Raw genomic sequence first — 22501 nt, 5'->3', positions numbered from 1 at the left:
CTGCGAAGGTCTCTGTCCAAACCTGAGGATGAGAACTGTGAATCAGAGCAAGGCTCTGGAGTATGAGCTGCAGGCAGTAGAGGAATGGGTGTGTTCTCTGCTGTAGGAAGAAAGCTGCAAACAAGAACAGATGCTCCTCCACTTACAATGGGGCTACATCCCTATAAACCCATTGTGAGTAGAAAACATCGCAAGTTGAAAATGCATTGAATAGAACTAACCTACTGAAATCATAGCTTAGCCTAGCCTACCTTAAACATGCTCAGAGCACTTATGTTTGTCCGCAGTTGGACAAAATCATCTAACGCAAAGCTGATTTTATATGAAAGTGTTAAATATCTTATGTAATTTATTGAGTACTGTACGGAAAATGAACAACAGAATGGCTGTGTGAATACCTGAAGTACTGTTTCTACTGAATTAATGTTGCTTTTGCACCATCATAAAGTCAAAAAATAATTAGTTGAAAAATTATAAGTAAGGACTGTCTGCATTTGGTGCCGAAAGTGTAGAAGGTGGCAGAAATAGAAACAGAAATAGTAATTACCAAAATTCACATTCTCTTCTTCCTGGGCACAGAGTCATATCACATTTCCCAGCCTACCTGGCAATGAGGTATGGCCCGTGGGACTGACTCCTGCCAACAGGATATGGTGGAAGTCCCACGAGGATCTCACGTGGGGATCCTCCAGGCATTTCCCTCTTCTGCTGGCTGGATGCCAGTGTCTAGAGAGACCAAAATCAGAGCTGCTCCCCATCACTTTCCCCACCCAACAGGGAGCACAGGTTTGAACTCTTAAGCAAGTAAGAAATAACCTTGTGCTGTGTGGGGGGTTAATTGTTACAGCCGCTGGCAATCCCTAGCTCATGCAGAGCGTTTGGCTGTTTTTCACCTGAGGCAGTGGTAGCCCAGACTCATCTCTTACCTGAAGCATTCTTGGGGTTCTTCAAGTTATAACGAGAGAGAAGACCCTTGAAGAGGAGAAAAAAATTACTCAACTGGCGAGATGAGGTTTCAGAAAACCTTGATTTGACTATTAAGAGATATTTGATGGCCAGGCACAATGGCTCATGCCTGTAATCCTAGCACTTTGGGAGGCCGAGGTGGATAGATTACTTGAGGTCAGGAGTTCGAGACCAGCCTGGCCAACATAGTGAAACCCTGTCTCTACTAAAAATACAAAAATTAGCTGGGCATAGTGGTGCGCACCTGTTATCCCAACTACTCGGGAGACTGAGGCAGGAGAATCGCTTGAACCCGGGAGGTGGAGGTTGCAGTGAGCCAAGATTGTGCCACTGCCCTCCAGCCTGGGTGACAGAGTGAGAGACTCTGTCTCAACAACAACAAAAAAAAACCAAAAAACCAAAAAACGAGAGATATTTGACTTCATCTTGTACTTGAAGCTGGTGAAATGGGATGTAGCTCAGTTAACATGAGCCTTATGGTTAATATTAAACATTTTATTTCTTCATTTCCTCCACTGATTATTTTAATATTAGAGAAGGTTACTTAATAACATAAGAAAATATTCAAAACAAGCTGTTAAGCTAAAAAGGCTACTAGAAAATAGTAGATTCAGCATAATCCCACTTTTAAAAAGCAAGCCAAGAACCTAAAAATATATTCACATACACATTGACCTAGGAAGGTGACATCAAACTATTAAGTGGTCATTTGTAAGTAGTAATAATAAGTGTGATTTTTTATTTGTCTTTATTCTATTCAATGTTTTTCAGCCTCTTCCCAGTAGACATGCATCACTTAGAGATTAACAACAGCAAAAGCAATAGAAGTTATTTTTAAGGAAAATATAGAGAAAAAGGTTGTCTTGCAATTAAAAAAAAAGATCCAGTCTCTTCACTCATTATTACTGGGGGTTCTCGGTCAAACTCATATCCCAAGCAGAGACTTGGGGATCCACTAGTACTTCAATAATCCTGAAGTGGCAAGCAACAATCCTTGTTTCTGTTGAATGAGCAATCTTGTTTCTTTTTTTTTTTTTGAGACGGAGTCTCGCTGCGTCGCCCAGGCTGGAGTGCAGTGGCACTATCTCGGCTCACTGCAAGTTCTGCCTCCCGGATTCATGCCATTCTCCTGCCTCAGCCTCCCGAGTAGCTGGGACTACAGGCGCCCGCCACCATGCCCGGCTAATTTTTGTATTTTTAGTGGAGACGGAGTTTCACCGTGGTCTCGATCTCCTGAGCTCGTGATCCGCCCGCCTCGGCCTCCCAAAGTGCTGGGATTACAGGCACGAGCCACCGCGCCTGGCCACAATCCTGTTTCTTTTGCTTCTGTTGAATTATGCTGGGTGTTTAATCTAGAACTTGAAAAATAGGAAGATCAGGCTAGGCATAGTGGCTTACACCTGTAATCCCAGCACTTCAGGAGGCTGAGGTGGGGTGGGAGGATCATTTGAACCCAGGAGTTGGAGACCAGCCTGGGCAACATAGTGAGATGGAGATCTCATCTCTACAAAAAGTAAAAATAAGTAAAAATTGGCTGCATGTGGTAGCACGTGCCTGTGGTTCCAGCTACTTGGTAGGCTGAGGTGGGAGGATCACTTGAGCCCGGGAGGTCGAGGCTGCAGTGAGCCGAGATCGTGCCACTGCACTCCAGCCTAGATGACAGAGTGAGACTCTGTCTCAAAAAAAAGCAAGCAAGCAAGCAAGCAAGCAAGCAAGCAAGCAAGAAAGAAAAGTAGGGTAGGGGCCTGGCATACTGGCTCACACCTATAATTCCAAGACTTTGGGAGGCCTAGGAGTTCACTTGAGCTCAGGAGTTCAAGGCCAGCCTGGGCGACGTGGTGAAACCCCTTCTGTACCAAAAATAAAAAAAATATCTGGGCGTGGTGGTACACACCAGTAGTCCCAACTACTTGGGAGGCCGAATTGGGAGAATTGCTTGAGCCTGGGAGTTGGAGGTTGCAGTGAGCTGAGATCGTGCCACTGCGCTCCAGCCTGGATGACAGAGTGAGATCCCATCTCAAGGGAAAAAAAAAAGAAAAAAAAGAGGTAAGAGAAAGTAGGAAGATCTCACAGAGAGTTTTGCATTGTTAAAGTCTCTTAAAGACTTTATTGCTTTCCAGCAAGCATGTCTCTATACTCTTATTAAATTTGGGAAATATATCAGTTTTCTTGGCTAAACTCAGGCAAATCTAGCCGTGGGAGTATTCCAGTGCTGTCAGCATCAGAAGAGTTCTTTTCTTCTGCTTTGATTTACTTGTTTATTTATTTAAGAGACAGAGTCTTGCTCTGTCACCCAGGCTGGACTGCAGTGACACGATCATAGCTAGCAGCCTCCAACTCCTGGGCTCAAGTGATCCTCCCACTTCAGCCTCCAGAGTAGATGGGACTACAGACATGTGCTACCATGCCCAGCTAATTTTTTTTTTAAGAAACAGAGTCTCACTATGTTGTCCAGTCTCGTCTCTCCTGAGCTCAAGTGATCCTCCTGCCTCAGCCTCCCAAAGTGCTGAGATTACCTGCATGAACCAACACATTCGGTCTTTCTTCTGCTTTTATTATCACATCCTAGCTAAGAGTGTGATGAATCTTCATTTCGTGAGATGAACAGAATTCCACCAGCAGGTTAAAAATAACTTCACATTCTAAGGAAATGGAAGGCTGACCAAAGCAAGGGTTTCAGGAACATTAGGCACCACTCAGGCAACTGAGATTTCAGCACCCCTCCCACCTTTTCTTTTGGCTATCTCTGGTCATCCTGTAACATAAATGTTCTTTTTACTGGAACAGAATAAATGTAGTCTTTATATTAGGGAAATCCTCATGTTTGGAAAACTTCACAGCTTGTTGTTTGAACGCTAAACACAAATCAAGGAAAAGGCAATGGAATTAGAGTAACATTTGTATACCAGACTTAATTGCTCTCTAAATTCTAAGCATTTACTATGAAAAGATCCGGATGGAGATGATACAGACATGAGACATATAAATACATGTTTGAAGGAACTGTGGATTATTGGAAAGGATGTAGACTTTGGAGCTTGACAGACACAGGGTCAAGCTCCAGCTCTGTCACTTACAAGTGGCATGGCCTGAAGCTAGTTTTTAACTTCTCCAAATCTGTTCTTTCAGTGGGAATATGAGGATTATAGCACCTATTTGGGGTGTTGTTGGGGGAATTAAGGATAAAAGGTACGAAAAGCACTGCACACAGTACCTGGTACACAGTGGATGCCCATTCATCATGTTGACTTGGGTGCTAAGGCAAAAGAAAACCAGATTGGAGTGAAAATGGGAAAATGTTGAGTGAAAATAAACTTTTTTTTTTTGAGATTGAGTCTCACTCTGTTGCCCAGGCCGGAGTGCAGTGGTGCAATCTCTGCTCACTGCAACCTCTGCCTCTTGGGGTTCAAGCGATTCTCCTGCCTCAGCCTCCCGAGTAGCTGGGATTACAGGCATGTGCCACCACGCCCAGCTAATTTCTGTATTTTTAGTAGAGATGGGGTTTTGTCATGTTACCCAGGCTGGCCTTGAACTCCTGAGCTCAAGCAATCTGCCCACCTCAGCTTCCCAAGGTGCTGGTATTACAGGTGTGAGCCACTGCACCCGGCTGAAAAAATTTTTTTTAAAAAAATTAGCTGTGCGTAGTGGCACATGCCTACAGTCCCAGCTATTTGGGAAGCTGAGGCAGGAGAATCACTTGAGCCGAGGAGTTTGAGGCTGCAATGAGCTATGATCATGCCGCTGCACCCCAGCGTGGGCAATGGAATGAGACCCTCTCTGTACAAAAAATTTAAAAAGTCTTTATATAAGGTATTTATGCTTGTAATGAGTTAAAAATACATATTCTTGCATGTGGTAAAAAGTGAACATGCTTCTCTTTACTTCTTCTCTATCAATCTCTCTCCCCAGGGAAAACCACTTCTTCTGTTTTTTTATTATTATTATTTTTTAAGGAACTGATGTTTATTTTCCATCAACCTTGTTTCCATGTTGCTTAAGAGCCGGTACAAGAACAGCTTAAGACCATTCAGTGGTTGCTCCTACCCATTCAGTAGCCTGAGCAGTGAGAGCTGCAGACCAGTCTTCCATGGCAGGCTGAGCGCTCCAGTCTTCAGTAGGGAACAGCTGAATAGGCACAGAGGGCACCCGCACGCCGTCAGACCAGTCTGCAACCTCAGGCTGAGTAGCAGTCAACTCAGGAGCTGGAGCAGTCTGTTCATCCTGAAATTCCTCCTTGGTCACAGGCTTTTCAGCAGCAGCCTGCTCTTCTTTTTCAATCTCTTCAGGATCCCTGTAGAAGTAGAGATCAGGCATGACCTCCCACGGGTGTTCATGGGAAATGGTACCACACATGTGCAGAACTTCCCAGGGCAGCATCTGCATCAAACCCACTGAGCGAGCTTCCATGTTGTTGCGTGGGATGGCAATATTCACACAGCGCAGAGGAGAATCTGTGTGACACAGAGCAATGGTGGGAAAGTTAACATAAGATGCTTCTGTGAGCGGCTGTTGGTCAACCCTGGGGACAGTAACCACAAGAAGCCGTGGCTCCCGGAAGGCTCCCTGGATCTGGTTAATAAAGGTTCCAGGAGTGAAGTGGCCAGCAATTGCTGTGGCTCCAGTGGCAGCAGCACACTTCAGCACGGTCCTCTGGCCAGTATTCCTGGAGGTTATGACACTGACATCCGCAGGGTTTTCAATGGCAACAATGGTGTGAGCTGCAGCAGAAGCTTCTCCCAGGTCCTTTCAAATTTAGGATGTAGATGCCAATCACTTTTCCTTTTGTAGATGTACAGTTCCATCTGGAAGTCAAGGTTGGTGCCACCTAAGTGGGTTTCTGGTGCAGAACTTAAGCATATCCTTCTCCTTCATTTGCAGGACATCAAGGGCTCTGGACATTGAGAAAATTTCTCTTTAAGTTACGATGGGAATCCAGAACAACGCCATATGGACCCCTCTGTGAGTAGCATGGAAAGCGGAAACCACTTATTTATTTATTTATTTATTTTTAAAGAGTCTCACCTTGTTGCCCAGTCTGGAGTGGAGTGATGGATCTGCAACTTCCATCTCCTGGGTTCAAGTGATTCTCCTGCCTTGGCCTCCCGAGTAGCTGGGATTACAGGCACCCGCCATCATGCCCGGCTAATTTTTGTATTTTTAGTAGAGACAGAGTCTCACCATGTTGGGCAGGCTGGTCTCGAACTCCTGACGTCAAATGATCCACCCGCCTTGGCCTCCCAAAGTGTTGGGATTACAGATGTGAGCCATCATGCCCAGCTGGAAACCACTTCTAATAATGTAACAGGTTATATATTGACACATAGACAGTTTTTATGAGATTATACTATCTCTCTACATTTTTCTCTTTTTATTGAGACGGAGTCTCACTTTGTCACCCTAGCTGGAGTGCAGTGACGTGATTTCGGCTCACTGTAACCTCTGCCTCCCGGGTTCAAGCGATTCTTGTGCCTTAGCCTCCAGAGTAGCTGGGATTACAGGTGCGTGCCACCATGCCCAGCTAATTTTTCTATTTTTAGTAGAGATGGGGTTTCGCTATGTTGGCTAGGCTGGTCTCCAACTCCTGACCTGAAGTGATCTGCCCATCTCAGCCTCCCAAAGTGCTGGGATTACAGGCATGAGCAACTATGCCCGGCCTATCTACACATATTTTTTAAACTGCTTTTTAAATCTTGACATTATACTATGGACATCTTTTCACATAATAAATACAAATTTTCCTCATGTTTCCAACAGTACAGTAAGAGGTGCAGTAGAATCTAGGAATTAAGAGCGTGGACTACTTCAAAAACAAAAAAAGTTATAGACCGGGCACAGTGGCTCACGCTTGTAATCCCAGCACTTTGGGAGGCGGAGGCGGGTGGATCGCCTGAGGTCAGGAGTTCAAGGCCAGCCTGGCCAACATGGTGAAACCCCGTCTCCACTAAAAATACAAAAAAAAAACATTAGCCGGGCATGGTGGCAGGCGCCTGTAATCCCAGTTACTCTGGAGGCTGAGCCAGGAGAATCGGTTGAACCTGGGAGGCGGAGGTTGCAGTTAGCTGAGATCGCGCCATTGCACTCCAGCCTGGGGGACAAAACCAAGACTTTGTCTCAAAAAAAAAAAAAAGAAGCATGGACTACTTGGGTTGGATACTGACTTGTGCCCCTTAGGTTGTGTGTGAACTTGGACAAATGACTTCCCCTCTCTGTGTCTTAATTTCTCTATGTGTAAAATGTGTTCTGATAAAATGCTTGTAGTAGCATCTGAAAAATGCTCAACATCAGTAATCCTCAAATAAATGCAGATTAAAATCACAGTGAGATATCTTATACCAGTCAGATTGGCTAGTATTAAAAAGTAAGAAGATAACAGATGTTGTTGAGGATATAAAGAAAAAGGAATGCTTATACACTGTTGGTGGGAATGTGAATTAGTACAACTTTTATGGAAAACAGTATGGAGATTTCTCAAAGAACTAAAAATAGAACTATCATTTAATCCAGCAACCCCATTACTGGGTATCTACCCAAAGGAAAGAAATCATTATATCAAAAAGATACCTGCATTCGTATGTTTATCACAGCACTATTCAAAATAGCAAAGATATGGAATCAACCTAAGTATCCACCAACGGCTGATTGGATAAAGAAAATGTGGTACATATATACAATAGAATACTATTCAGTCATAAAAAAGAATAAAATGTTTTTTGCAGCAACATGGATGGAAATGGAGGCCATTATCTTAAGGGAAACAACTCAGAAAGTCAAATACCGCATGTTCTCACTTATAAGTGGGAGCTGAGTCATGTGTACACATAGAGATAGAGTGTACAATGGTAAACATGGGGGACTGGGAAAAGTGGGAGGGTGGAGGAGGGTGGGCGATGAGAAGTTACTTGAGTGCAATCCACACTCTTTAGGTGATGGATGCACTAAAAACCCAGACCTCACCACTATGTAATATATCCATGTAATAAAACTACACTCGTACCCCTGAAATTTGTGCAAACAGGCTGGGCGTAGTGGCTCATGCCTGTAATCCCAGCATTTTGGGAGGCCGAGGTGGGCAGATCACCTGAGGTCAGGAGTTCGAGACCAGTCTGGCCAACATGGTGAAACCCTGTCTCTGCTAAAAAATACAAAAAATTTTTATGCACCAGGCGTAGTGGTGCATGCCTGTGGTCCCAGCTACTGGGGAGGCTGAGGCAGGAGAATCGCTTAGAACCTGGGAGGCAAAGGTTGCAGGTGAGCCGAGATCGCCCCACTGCACTCCAGTCTGGGCGACAGAGCAAGACTCTGTCTCAAAAAAAAAAAAAAAAAAAAAAAAAGTATACAAAAAAAGAAAAGGAAAAAAAATGCTTGTTGTGGGGATGAAATAAATTAATGCAGATAAAGCCTCTAGAATAGTACTAGGGCATATAACAAGCCATAGCGACTCTGTCTATCCTTAGTGAAGTTTTAAGTTCTTCTTAAACTTTATTACAAGCAATGCTACAATGAAGGTTTTATCACATCTTTTTGAACACTTTACTAGTGTTTTTACATAACAAAAGTCAGAATGAGGGATCATGTAGGATGTTCACACAAAATTAGAATGGACATTGCCTAATTGCCTTCCAAAGTTGTACCATTTACCCTCCAGCCAAGAGTGTACAAAATGGTTCATATTCTCAGACTTTTGCCCAAACTGGATTTTATCATTTTGAAAAAATTGTGCCCATCAAATAACAACTGATCTTTGACACATTGAATTACAATTTAAAGAGGGCTTTACCCAAATGGCCCACAAGACTACCTAACTGGGCAGAGGCCATACATTACATATTTTAAAATTTCAATAGAAAATTCTTCATTCAACATCGAGGCTTATAAAATTCTTATCTTTTCCTCCATAAAGCTTCCATGTGTCTTTATTCTGAACCGAGGGTATATGAAAATAAATTTTCATTTCCTTGATTTCCTTCCTTTTAAATTCTACAGACGCTCTGAAATACTTAAGTGCTCAGGAGAAGTCATCTTCTGGTTGCTGCAAGCGTGTGATGCCCTGTCATTAAAATAAGAAATAGATTGTTATCCTCCGCCCTCCTCTGTGCATATATATGTATATATATGTATATATATATGTGTGTGTGTATAGATATATATATATATTTTTTCTTTTTTTTGAGACAGAGTCTCACTCTGTCATCCAGGCCGGAGTGCAGTGGTGCGATCATGGCTCACTGCAGCCTCAATCTCCTGGACTCAGGTGATCCTCCCACCTCAGCCCCCCGGTAGCTGGGATTACAGGCACATGCCACCACACCTGGGGTAATAATTTAGAGACTGGGTCTTGCTATGTTGCCCAGGCTGGTCTCGAACTCCTCTGTGCAAGGGATCCTCCCACCTCAGCCTCCCAAAATGCTAAGATTGCAGGCGTGAGCCACCAGGCCCGGCCGGCCCTTTGTGCATTTTCTGAGGCCTATCTTTCCAAAACTGGTGTCTAGGAGATGAGCAGCCAGGTTGTAAAGGATTTAGTCTCTATCATAGACCCAAATCGGAGAGAAACAACTTGGAAACGCCAGGGTTAAATCAAATCAGTGTTCAAGGCCATATTTCCGCTTTTTCATGTTCCTGAGTTGGGAATCCACATTTGGCCGCTGGGCAGTGGGAATTGTTAGGGAAGTTCTCTGGGATGCCCTGTCGGCTCCAGGGGTTTTATTTGCCATCTTGTTCGCCCTCTGCTGGTTTTTCAAGAGAAGAACATGAATGGGAAGAATGGCTTTCTCTGACCCTGGGAGATTTTTTTCTTGCTTATTTTTGTTCTGGGAAATCAAAATTCCAGTTGAATTCCGTAACTATAAAAATGTTACGAGAAGACATGTGGGTTTCAATGGAATAGACTAATTTGAATTACCATAGGTTTTCAGAGATGGGGTATGGGGATAGGAAAAAACTCTGGCTTTACTTCTTTTTATACATGTCTGTTTAGTTCTTCAACTATGCATTTTCTGGTATGTATAACGGTATTACATCATAAATTTAAAGAATAGAATGCATGTGAATCTATATCAATATCTATCTCTATCTACATGAACTATCTACATCTATTCATATAGCTGTGTATATTCTGGAACCTTGCCAATCTGGGGAACTCAGAGCTGAAAGCATCTTAAGAGACTGAAAAAGAACACAGGGGTTGACACCTTCCACTTATAACCAGACCCCTCAATCCAACAAAATATAATCAAATGTTTTCAGAGCCCTAAAAGGCTTTTTTTTTTTTTTTTTTTTTTTTTAAATTTGAGATGGAATCTTGCTCTGTCGTCCAGGCTAGAGTGCAGGGGTGTGCTCTTGGCTCATTGCAACCCTCTGTCTCCCAGGTTCAAGTGATCAAGCAATTCTCATGCCTCAGCCTCCCAAGTAGCTGGGATTACAGGCGCACAACACCATGCCTGGCTAATTTTTGTATTTTTAGCAGAGATAGAGTTTTGCCATGTTGGCCAGGCTGGTCTCGAACTCCTGACCTCAGGGGATCTGCTCTCTTCGGCCTCCCAAGGGATTACAGGCATGAGCCACTGCGCCCAGCCAAAAGGCTTCCTTTAATTTACAAGTTCTGTGTAAGATCTATTCTAGGAAATTCTCAAAGCTTCTAGGCATTATAATGATAACGATTCATTGAAGAGCCCATTATTTCAAGAGTTCTGGTTTACATGCCAAGTGCATGCAAGACAGCAAAGCCCACACAGGGAGGTGACGTCACACAGTGAGGTGAGGGCCCCAGTCAGCAGCCTCCATTCTGAGCAGGTGGTGGTGTTTTTCTTAGTCTGGCATTCTTTACATCCCTCTGGTCAAAATAATTGGCAGATGAGCCAAACCTGGCCACTTCTTTGCTGGGATTTTACGTTAATGCTGGAAGAGAGAAGCTGTCTCTTTTCTCTAGGGTAACACCTCTGGGTTATAAAGGTCTGAACCTGTCTGTGATACTCATCTATTCCCACCGACTTTATGGTGGATACCCAGGAGAACGGACATGCAGAGAAGTAGATACCATTGAAATGTGTTTTGAGGTAGAATCTGCTGGAGGATTGAATTAGAGGCAAGAGACATGCAAAAGGGAAGAGTCAAGAATAACTTCTAGATTTCTAAATGAGGTCCTGGATGAATGTGTTGCCATTTCTTAATATGGGGGAGAACCAGGAGTGGGATTGGAGATGAAGCCAAAGCTTGGCGGTGACAATTGGGAGTTCTGTTTTGGACATATGGACTTTGAGATGCTGTGAGATAGCCGAGTGGAAATGTCAAGTACGTAGTTATATATGTGACTTTTGAGAAAGGGAAAAAGATTTGAGCTGGACGTATTAATTTAGAAGCTGTGACATAAACTGTATGTAAAGATATTGGAGTGGATGAGAATATTTAGGTATAGAAGATATTAAAAAGAGGGCCCAGGACCAAGTTTTGAGGAGAATCAAATTTTGCTGATTGAGTGGAGAAGGAGAACTTAACACAGGAGAGGCTGGTAAGGTGGGGAAAAGTAGAATGGGAATAGGTTGCCACAGAATTGGAGAGAAGAGGGTGTCAAAAAGGGGAGAGTGGTCAACTCAGTCAAAAGCTGATGAGAATTAGAGAAAGTTGAGTTCAGAGACACATTCATTGGGCGTGGCAATATACACAGCATTGGTGAAGTTGACAACAGCATTTTCGGTAGAGTAATGGGCATGAAAAGTAGTTTTGAGGCAGGGAGAATAGGGTCTGGAGGCAGGGAACCCAAGGCGGATTCACGCTGACTTCCTAGAACTAAATCAAAAGGAAAACCCCACCTTTCCACACCCAAGTAACAAAAGGACAGGAGGCTACTTTGTTTGCAACTGCCTGCCCCTTTTTCTGCCTGGCAGATGGATAATTGAAAGTACCTCTGATTGGTTGCTTTCCTCAACCAATAAGACGTTTGCATAGGAGTGTAACTTTGTAACTTCACTTCAGCCTCTAAGCCTCTGATTGGTTGCTTTCTACAACCAATCAGACTGATTGTGGGCCAACTCTTCCTTTGCAGAGAAGTGTAACTTTGTAACTTCACTTTAGCCTCTGATTGGTTGCTTTTCACAGCCAATCAGATGTTTGCATAGGGAGTAACCTTTGTAACTTCACTGCAGCCTCTGTTGGTTGCAGCAGCCAATCAGACTGATTGCAGGCCACTACTTCATTTGCATGGGGGTGTACACCAAGTTGCCAATGGGAAACCTCTAGAGGGTATTTAAACCCCCAGAAAAAATTCTGTAACAGGGCTCTTCAGCCCGTATGCTTGGCCTGATCCCACCCTGTGGAGTGTACTTTCATTTTCAATAGATCTCTGCTTTCGTTGCTTCATTCTTCCCTTGCTTTGTTTGTGTGTTTTGCCCAATTCTTTGTTCAAAATGCCAAGAACCTGGACCCCCTCCACTGGTAACAGCTTGAAGAAGGTTAAAAAGGAATGGTGGTGACCAGCGGTGCAGATGGCATTGTGGGTTCAAGGGAAACTGAGGACCACCCCTGCACACACACACACGCACGCACACACAGAGTACAAACAAGTAGCGCAATCAACAGAGTATTTAAAAAATATTTTAGAGACTGTCATTGTGTCCTCTGGTGTAAAAATTCATTCCATAGGTCTTTGACTCCTAAACCATCAGAGCCCAAAATCATGAAGACTACAACATAAATATTGAGGGGTCCTTAGGTATAAAAGTGGAGGAGCTACTCTCACTTCCACTCCTTGCTTCCCCATTCATATACAGTTTATTCAAATTATTCATGGTAGTTACATTCTATAAAGTTTCTTCTAATGCTGAATTGGCAAATAATGAACTATTGCTCCAAGAGGAAGACTAGGTTGTGTTCCTGTGAGCCTCTGGTCATAAAATTTTTGCCAAACAAAATGCCACCCTTGGCATTATATAGGTTTGTTTGCCAATGTCCTTGTAAAACAAGCCAGTCTCATCAGCATTGAAAGCCTACTCTTGTACATAACCCTTTCCTGTATAACAGTTGGCAGATATTTTAAAAAATTGGTCTGCAGCCTCCTGATCTGCAGAACCTGCCTCACCTGCAAGTTTAATATTTCTCAAGCTCTATTGCCTTTTGAAATGTGTAAGCCAGCCAGCACTAGCTCAGAAGAGTTTCACATTTTCCTACCCCTGAGTGTGATGGTTAATTTTATGTGTCAACTTGACTGGGCCTTGGGGTGCCCAGATATTTGGTTAAGCATTATTTCTGGGAGTGTATGCGAGGGTCTCTCGGGATGAGATTAACATTTGAAACAGTAGACTGAGTAAAGCAGATTGTCCTATCTATCAGTCAAAAGCCTGAATAGAATAAAAAGCTGAGTAAGAAGGAACTGTCTATCTCTGCCTCACTGTCTTCAAGCTTGAACATTGGTAGTCTCTTGCCCTTGGGCTTGGACTAGAATTTAAGCCATTAAATTTTTAAAAAAGAGCTTAGGTCATTGCTAATTCCTTATAATAAATTTCTCTCTCTCCATATATATATTTATATATGTATATATACACTATATATGCTATATATATGCTACATATACTATGTATATGCTACATTATATATATATATATATATAGCAAGGATACATATATATATCTTATTGGTTCTGTTTTTCTAGAGAACCCTAATCCACTGGGTAATGTGTCTATAAATTTATTACTGGAGCAGTCTGACTTATAGGTCAGTGCATTTCTTTCTCCTTTTCCTGGATGTATTGTGTTGTTGGTTCATTCACATTGAACTCACAGCCAACAGCACTATAACTTATGCCTGAATGAAGCTTATCTAACACATACATTTTCTCCATAAGGCACATCAAAGTCTTCCTGTTTTTAGGAATACTAGACAGCACTTCAGCATTATGCTTAGGGGCCATTTCAAACAGCAGAATCACCAACAAAAAGCATAGAAAGTGGGAAATATGGCACAAAATAGACATCGAAAATAATGCTTATTTATAGTATGGGATCTGAAACAAAAAACATTGCCTCGTTCAGCCTGAGCTGGGAACATGCAGAGGGTAACTGACATTTCTTGCCACCTCTGCACATGTCCTCAAATGACCATGAAAGTGCCATTGGTATTGATTTTAGGGTTATAAATAAATTTTAGCAAGTAGGCAAATTTGCAAGCACAGAAGCTATGAATGATGAGGATTGACTATATGTTGGTTTTGGAAAAACCAATACCATATATTGATGATCAGTTCAGAGTCTATACCAAAATTCTATAGCAAGGCTGCAACATGACATGTCTTTCCAGCTGGTGCTAGCATGTTATTTAGACCCATCTTTAATCCAGGTTCAAATTTTTCTCATCAGCTAACAGGATATAATAAACTCCCTGTGAGGCCCTACATGTTTTGAGATTGATTGAAGTAGCAGTGGACAGGAATATCCCTATTGGGAAGATAAGTCACCTGTTTATGCAATTCATTTGTGTCTTCAGGACCTCCTCAGTCCGGATTAGGTGTCTGATGCTTCCACTTGATAATGGACTGCTTCCGGGCATCTCAACTGTATAGAGAAGTGAATCAGAAAACAACCATTTCGTCATGGCCAGCTGAATCACATTGTCCCCTCATGTCCCATAGCCAGGCACTCAGTTTCTACCAGGGTTCAGTAGCAAGCCAAGAGCTGTTTCCCAAAATGGAAATTGTTACTAATGCAATACAGCATAGCCTTGCTTTAAAATCCTATTCTCCAATCAAGGTTAGCTTCAGCCTCCATACAGACTTATCCTGCTCTGGGCCCTACTCAAAGGTGGCAACAGAAAATATTTTAGTTTACTTAGTATATGTGCTGCAGAAAGAGACCTAAAATGTTATCTAGATAGCTTCCAAAATCCACAACGTTCCATCAAGTATTGTGCTTCTTTCTTTTTTAAATTTAAATTTAAATTATTTTGAGACAGGGTCTCACTCTGTTGCCCAGGATGGAGTGCAACAGTGTGATTATAGCTCACTGCAGCCTCAAACTACTGGGCTCAAGTAATCCTCCCCCTTCAGCCTCCCCAGTAGCTAGGACTACAGGCATATTACCACACCCAGCTAATTTTTTAATTTTTTTTGTAGAGATGGGGTCTTGCTATGTTGCCCAGGCTCTCTCAAACTTCTGGCCTCAAGCAATCCTCCTGCCTTGGCCTCCCAAAGCACTGGGACTTCAGCTATGAGCCACCACACCTGGCCTTGTGCTTCTTTTGTAAGGGTAGGAGGTCCATATTTTCATGAGATTTTCTTCCCATACTTTAGCAGGCATATGTCTTGGTTGGGCATCCAAGGAACTTCCTAATTCCAGTCCACCCATAAAAATGTCATCAAAATAGTGAATAACCAGGATGTATAGTTGGTAGGAATATCAAGTTTTCAAAAAATTCCCTTGGATAAAGCAAGGGAGGAAAGGAGACTAATCATGAAGGTGTCCTGCTGTCCTTTCCAGGCAAAAGCACACTGTTTCTGGTTTTCTCTGTTTGTTGATTGGAGAAGGGGAAGCATTTTCTAAATTCATAGCAGCACACACCACATACCTGTGCCTGTGCTGCCTTGCTACCATAAAGAAATCATATCCAGAAAAGCAGCTGTAATTAAAGTCAGTTATTAATTAGGCTTGGATTAATCCACTGTCTTTTTCCAAGACAAGTTTCTCTTCTGCAAAGACTCTACAACTGAGTGTAATGGGGGATATCATAGGTATAACCATGTCTTTATTGTTCAAAACTTTGAAGAAGACACCAATTACTACAATTCTTCAGGAATATGTAATTGCTTTTTGTTTACTCTCTCAGTAAGGAGGAAGAACTCAAAGGGCTTCCACTTGGCCCTTTCCACCATAACTATCCTTTTTCTACAGGTCAGAAGACAATGTGAAGATTTAGCCAGTTGATGAAGGCAAGAAGAAAGGAGATTAGTTATTAGCTGTGTCTGTCTCTTTTATTCAGAAAGCAAAAACTCACCCAGACACTTCACATGAAGTTGTCACTTCATGTCTAATTGACAAAATCTTGCCACTAACTCTAGTGGCGGAGGAAATTAGAAAATTAAGTATGAATTTAACATTTCCAGTCTTGATAGTAGAGAACAAAGGAGAAAGCTTTGGGGAATGATATGTGGGTTTACCACAACTCCTTTTAAGCCAGGGCCTTATCATAGCTTTGATACCCTGACCTTTGCTGTCTCTTATCCCAGAGATCTGTTATTTTCTGGCTGCCACGTGCATTCCAGCTCTATGTGGCACTGCCATCAGAGAGCTTAGGGTTTTGTGGAGAATACAAGCAGTGCTGTAGGGAAAGTTTTTGCTGTTAAATTACATTTTCTGTTCTTTTGCTTTACCATCCCCCAGCCACCAATAAAAAAGCAGCAATGTCTTCCTATGATGCATTGTCCCCAAGGGAAGGGTGGATACAGCCTAGCAAAAAGCAATCATTATTTAGCTTTGAGCTTCAAAATATGATTTCGTTTTTAGAGACAGGGTCTCACTCTGTCAACCAGGCTGGAATACAGTGATGCAATCATAGCTTGCTTCAGCTTCGAACTCCTGGGTTCAAGCAATCCTCCCACTTCAGCCTCCTGAGTAGCTAGGACTATGGGCGTGCACCATCACACATGGTTACAATTTTTTTTTTTTTTTGTAAAGATGAGATCTCACTATGTTGTCCAGACTGATCTTGAATTCCTGGCTTCAAGCGATCCCCTCAAAGTGCTGAGATTACAAGCGTGACCCACTTAGCCCAGCCTCAAAATATGATTTTTAAACTCCTTAGCTACCGTATCAGTCTGAAAGCTGAACACTTTTGATTTTTGATTGAGAGATAATACGCATGCCTTAGAAAAATCAAAGATTCAGAGCCTAGAAGATGGCAACACGGATTTTATTAACAATTAACTCTGTAATGTGGGTAAAAAATAGCAGTTCTTCCTGAGCTGAATGGAATAAACTTGTTGGATTAAACAAGTTGAGAGTAAGTTAGGTGCCCACGAAGCACCCTCCCACCCTCCAGAGAAACGCACCTGGGCTTTGCATTCCAGGAGGTTGGCAAGCCTGTAGGAGAGACCCAGGTGAACCATGGTTCGAGGCATTGTCCAGGTAGATGGACCTGACTGCAGCGCCGTAGAGTCCTGCACCCTGTGCAATGATGTGAAAAAACAGGTCAGAGTTCCCGAGCCTGGGGAGAAACTAGAGGCATAAATGCTCAGAGGAAGGGTATAAGGGTGGGAAGGGAGCAGCTCGGATGAAGGTGAAGAACGAGTGGACCCAGTGATTTCACCAGAGGCCATGTCACGGGCCTTGGATAACAGCAAGTGATGGCAGCCCTCAATACCTAAAACCAGGTGGCATGTCCCTTCCTCTTCAGAGGCCAGAAAGAATTGGAGAAAGACTCATGGTCCAGACACTCCATTCTTTAATGTCAAGATGTTACCAAAGTCACCCAGAAACTTAGATTATGTGCAGAAAGAAGTCAGCTGAAAGGAAAACTGATAGGATCTTAAAATTGCCTGCATATTTACTCAAAAGGGACTATTTCACTCCAGAAGGGATTCCTAGGTGGCCAGAATATGTGTTTTCTGTCATGTATGGCTACGTGGCTCAACAGTTAGTTGAGTTTTACTACAGAAAATAAAGAAAGCTACCTTTCCTACACATCCAATTTGTGGCTATCAATTTCATACCACCTTCACCAGGGAAATTGATAATTATAATGCAATGTGATATGTGGTAAATAAAGGAATCATTTGAAAGCAGTAGGAACTGAGAAAGGAAGCATCTCTCTCTCTCCTCGGGAAAAAAGAAAATAATTCAAATAGGAAATTATATTTGAGATGAGTTTTGAAGGATGAGAAAGTACTTGCTAAACAGACAAGTGAGGGAAAATTGTTCAAGCAAAGAAAACAGCCTGAAGACACAGGGCCACAAAAGGGTAAGTTGTGTTTTGGGAAACGGCAAGAAGTCAGGGTGAGTAGAACTTGAGTTTTGCAGGGCAGAGTAGAGGAGGCCAGGGCCAGGCGTGGGGGCATACACCTGTAGTCCTACCCCCTCGGGAGGCTGAGACAGGAAGATCTCTTGAGCCCAGGAGTTCAGGGCTGCAGTGAGCTATGATCATGCCACTGCACTCCAGACTGGGTGACAGAGCAAGACCCTATACCTACAAAAACTAGACAGGCATGGTGGTGCACGCCTGTAGTCCCAGCTACTTGGGAGGTGGGGGCGAGAGGATCACTTGAGCCCCAAAGTTGGAGGCTGTGGTGAGCTAATGGCACCATTGCACTCCAGCCTGAGCAACAGAGTGAGACCTTGTCTCTACGTAAAAAAAAGAAGCAATAAGAAAAATAATCAAAGTGTACATTGGATTTGGTTACAAGAAGATCATTAGTAACTCTACCAAAAGCATATTTTTAGGAGTGGTGGGGGCAGATGCCAGATTGGAGTGGGCTGAAGAATGAATAGGAGGTGAGAACTGAAGTCAGTAGAAGTAGGCAATTCAAGGAGATTGGCTGTTAAAGGGTAAGATTTCCATTTTGGACATATTGTGCTAGAGATGCCCTTGTGATGTTAAAGTGTAGCCGTCCAGAAAGTCACATATAAAAAACTATAGCTAGGGAGCATGTCTTGTATGCAAAAATAGATTTGGTTTGCAACAATGTATAAGTGGTTGCTAAAACCTGGGATTAGATGAACTCCCCAAGCAACAGTGTGAACAGCAGAAGACAGAATCAAAGGCAGAGCCTGGAAGATAAAAACATTTAAGGGGCGGCCAAAGGTATCAGAGCCCTAAGAAGAGACTGATGACTAATTGTCAGAGATGTGGGAAGAAAACCAGGAGAGCATGTGCTGGAAGCTGAGAAAGAGGAGAGTTTCAAGAAGCGCAAAATGCTACTGATAAATCAGATGAAGATTTAAACCGAATCATTGGTTGGCTTTAACTTTTTTTTTTTTTCTTTGAGACAGGGTCTCACTCTGTTGCCCAGGCTGGAGTACAGTGGTACGATCTCAGCTCACTGCAGACTCTGCCTACCAGGTTTAAGTGATTCTTGTGCCTCAGCCTCCCAAGTAGCTGGGACTACAGGCGCACACCACCACACCTGGCTAATTTTTGTATTTTCAGGAGAGACAGGATTTCCCCATGTTGGCCAGGCTGGTCTAGAACTCCTGACCTCAGGTGATCCACCCACCTCGGCCTCCCAAAGTGCTGGGATTACAGGCATGAGCCACAGTCCCTGGCCTAGCTTTAACTTTTGAAGATCATTTAGGACTTTCATTAGAGAAATTTCAGGAGGGTAGTGGATCAAAAGCCAGATGATAAAGGGTTTATTCAGACATTGAGAAGTTAGGTAAACAAAGTTGATGAATATTGACTCCTATTGAAAGGAGTTTAGCAACATATATAATAAGAATCAATTAATATTCTTTATATTATTATATTAATAATAGATCAATATGATCATATTAGTTAACATAAATTATTATATTAATGTGATATTACTTATGTTAATCCAGATATCATAATTTATAAATTATCAATTTCTATTTATATCAATATATTGTAATTAATATAATCATAATATTGTACATAATTGTTACATAACCCATGCATTATAGATTAGTGATATATACATAACATGCATTATTTTATATACACTGTAATGAATTATATATCAATATAAAAGGCACAATTGATATATTGGTTAATATAAATATATTTACATTATTCTAATTATTCTAATAATTATATTGATTAATATACTTAACACTAACATTACCAAATTAATAAGAAAAAGGAATATAACCCATTAAAAATGGCAAAGGATAAGTGTATGTAGTTCACAGAAAAGGAAGTATAAAAGGCCAATAATTTTGTCAAAACAACATCAAACCTACAGTCAGGAAATGTAAACAAAAGAGATCCCATTTTTCCTCCAGAGATTGACAAAATTTGAGTTTACTAATATAAAGTGTGGTGACATCTAGGAAAAAAATTTAGCTCCATTATTTTCTATAATGCTGTTTTTATCCTAGGAGAACTTCGCTTTTATCTGATAACTGCAGGGGGCTGGTATGGAATAAACTAAAATTAGTCCCATTTGGTAAACTAAATCCTAGCTGATATTTTAAATACTCTCATTAGATAACTCATGATATAATCAGAAGAGATCTGGATTAGGCCAGGCATGGTGGCTCATGCCTGTGATCCCAGCACTTTGGGAGGCCAAGGTTGGCAGATCACCTGAGGTCAGGAGTTTGAGACCAGCCTGGCCAACATGGTGAAACCCCATCTCTACTAAAATACAAAAATTAGCTGGAAGTGGTGGTGTGCGCCTGTAATCCTAGCTACCTGGGAAGCTGAGGCAGGAGAATTGCTTGAACCCAAGAGGCAGAGGTTGCAGTGAGCTGAGATCGCACCACTGCACTTCAGCATGAGCAACAGAGCAAGATTCCATCTCAAAAAAAAAAGAAGAAGAAGAAGAAGAGATCTGGATTACCTAGTTATCCTGTAGAACACAAAATGGATCTGTTACACTGAGGACATATGCTGATTGGACAGGACGAGCAAGAGGTGCTAACAGCAGGAGGCCTTGGCAGGACACATGTGCTCCATAGGGCAGGAGATCATCTTTATGAATATTCATGGAACTGCCACTTAGGTAAAGATTTTGGGTGTCCAGATTAAAAGACAAATTGCTGCATCTTGCATCTCACAAGAAGAAAGTACTAGCCCTGAAGGCCTCTTCCCATTCCATACCTGGGCACACAGCTCCAGTTTACATACTGAGTTATCTGAAAGGCTGGCAGCTTTGAGTGAATCCTGCAGCAAAAAGGGCTCTGCAGTGAGTCCAGGCGGCACTACAGGCAGTCCTGCCACTTGGCCCATTCAATATGGAAGACCTTGAAAAGGTCAGTTCTGGAAAGTTATGTCATGGGAGCTTATGGCAAGCTCCAGAGGAAGAGTGCTTTTGTCTTTCTAGAATAATTCCTGGTGTGCTATGGGCCCCAGTCAAGGCAGCACTTTACCATGGAGCCTTACATGAACCTGAATCTGCTTATTATGAGCTGGGTTCTCCTTTTTTTCTTTGAGATCAAGTCTTGCTCTGTCATCCAGCCTGCGATCTTGGCTCACTGCAATCTCTGCCTCCCAGGTTCAGGTGGTTCTCATGCCTCAACCTCCTGAGTAGCTGGGATTACAGACGCCCGCCACCACGCCCAGCTAAGTTTTATGTTTTTAGTAGAGAAGGGGTTTCACCATGTTGGCGAGGCTGGTCTCAAACTCCTGACCTCAAGTGATCCGCCCTGCTCGGCCTCCCAAAGTGCTGAGATTACAGCCGTGAGCCATCATGCCCAGCCTGAGCTGGGTTCTCTTGAACCCACCAATCATAGAGTCAGGGAGTCCCAGCAGCCGTCTATATGAAGACGGAAATGCAATGTCAGTGACTGAGCCTGAGCAGCACAGTAAGATGCGTGAGAAGCTAGCCCAGACTCCCCTTTTCTTTAGAGCTGTACCAGCATCTCCCCCTCCAACTCACACATTTGGCCATAGAGGGCAAAGGAAGAGATGCTGAAAAAGGAGAAAAAGCCTGAACTCGGTTTATGGATAGATTAGCTTAGATTGTTTTGTGGGTGCAAGTTTAAAATGAATAGCAGATGCATTACAGTCACACTCAGGGGGAACTTTAAAAGACAGTGCTGAGTAATCCCAGCATTTTGGGAGGCTGAGGCTGGAGGATCACTTGACCCTGAGAGTTCAAGGCTGCAGTGAGCTATGACTGCACCGTTGCACTCCAGTGTGGGCAACAGAGTGAGACCGTCTCAAGAAAAACAAACAAAAAATGAAAAAAGTGTTGAGAGAAAAATCTTTCCAATGGGTAGAACTTTGAGTATCACCTGATCATCCACTTTATGCAGAAAGAAAAGTAGCCCAAGGTGAGAATTTACAAGAGCTCACGGGAATGGTGAATAGCCTGGTTGGTTTGCCAGCAGACTGAAACAGAAGGACTGAAAGATTGGAGACATGGAGGTCTAGGTTAGAGGCATGTGAAATGACATTCCCGGTGGGTGTGACAATTTTTGTATGCATCTTTGCTGCTCCTCCTGTCATAGATGAGGGTCTGTCTGCCCAACCCTTAAATCGAGGCTGAGCCATGTGACTTTGGCCAGTGGGGCTACAGACAAAGGATACAAGCATAGGCTTCAAAAGCGGCTGAGCCTTGAGACTTGCCCTTCTTTGCTTCTAAGAATGCTTTGTCAGTATGTGAAGAGCATAGCCTAGCCTCTTGGAGGATGTCAGCAGGTGGAGAGGGCCTCTGCCATCCCGCCTTTCCCAGTGGAAATCTCAGTGCATGAATGAGCCCCACTGGTACAACACGGAACAGAAGCAAGTCTTCCTAGCTATGGCCCATCCCAATCACCGGTCCATAGAATCAAGATCAAATCAGTGGTTGTTCAAAGCCATTATGTTTTGGGGTAGTTTATCACGCAGAAAAAGCAAACTGATAATGTAACTCTCTAGGCTTGGCTCTTAATATATC

At 42.7% G+C, this 22501-nt stretch overlaps 1 long non-coding RNA gene across 1 annotated transcript in view; it reads left to right on the top strand.

Moving 5' to 3' along the window:
- The window catches only part of LOC129006573 (uncharacterized), a 60331-nt gene extending 51284 nt beyond the window's left edge, over window positions 1–9047 (top strand). Inside the window, exons 2-3 of the long non-coding RNA XR_008492026.1 lie at window positions 5845–5925; window positions 8950–9047. This is a non-coding gene — a long non-coding RNA (uncharacterized LOC129006573). The remainder of the gene's footprint in view (window positions 1–5844; window positions 5926–8949) is intronic.
- Window positions 9048–22501: the final 13454 nt, after the last annotated feature.

This window comes from Pongo pygmaeus, chromosome 8, assembly GCF_028885625.2.
Source record: "Pongo pygmaeus isolate AG05252 chromosome 8, NHGRI_mPonPyg2-v2.0_pri, whole genome shotgun sequence".
Lineage (NCBI taxonomy): Eukaryota > Metazoa > Chordata > Mammalia > Primates > Hominidae > Pongo > Pongo pygmaeus.
Note: the sequence above shows the minus strand (reverse complement) of the source record. Positions and strands in the feature narration are given on the sequence as shown.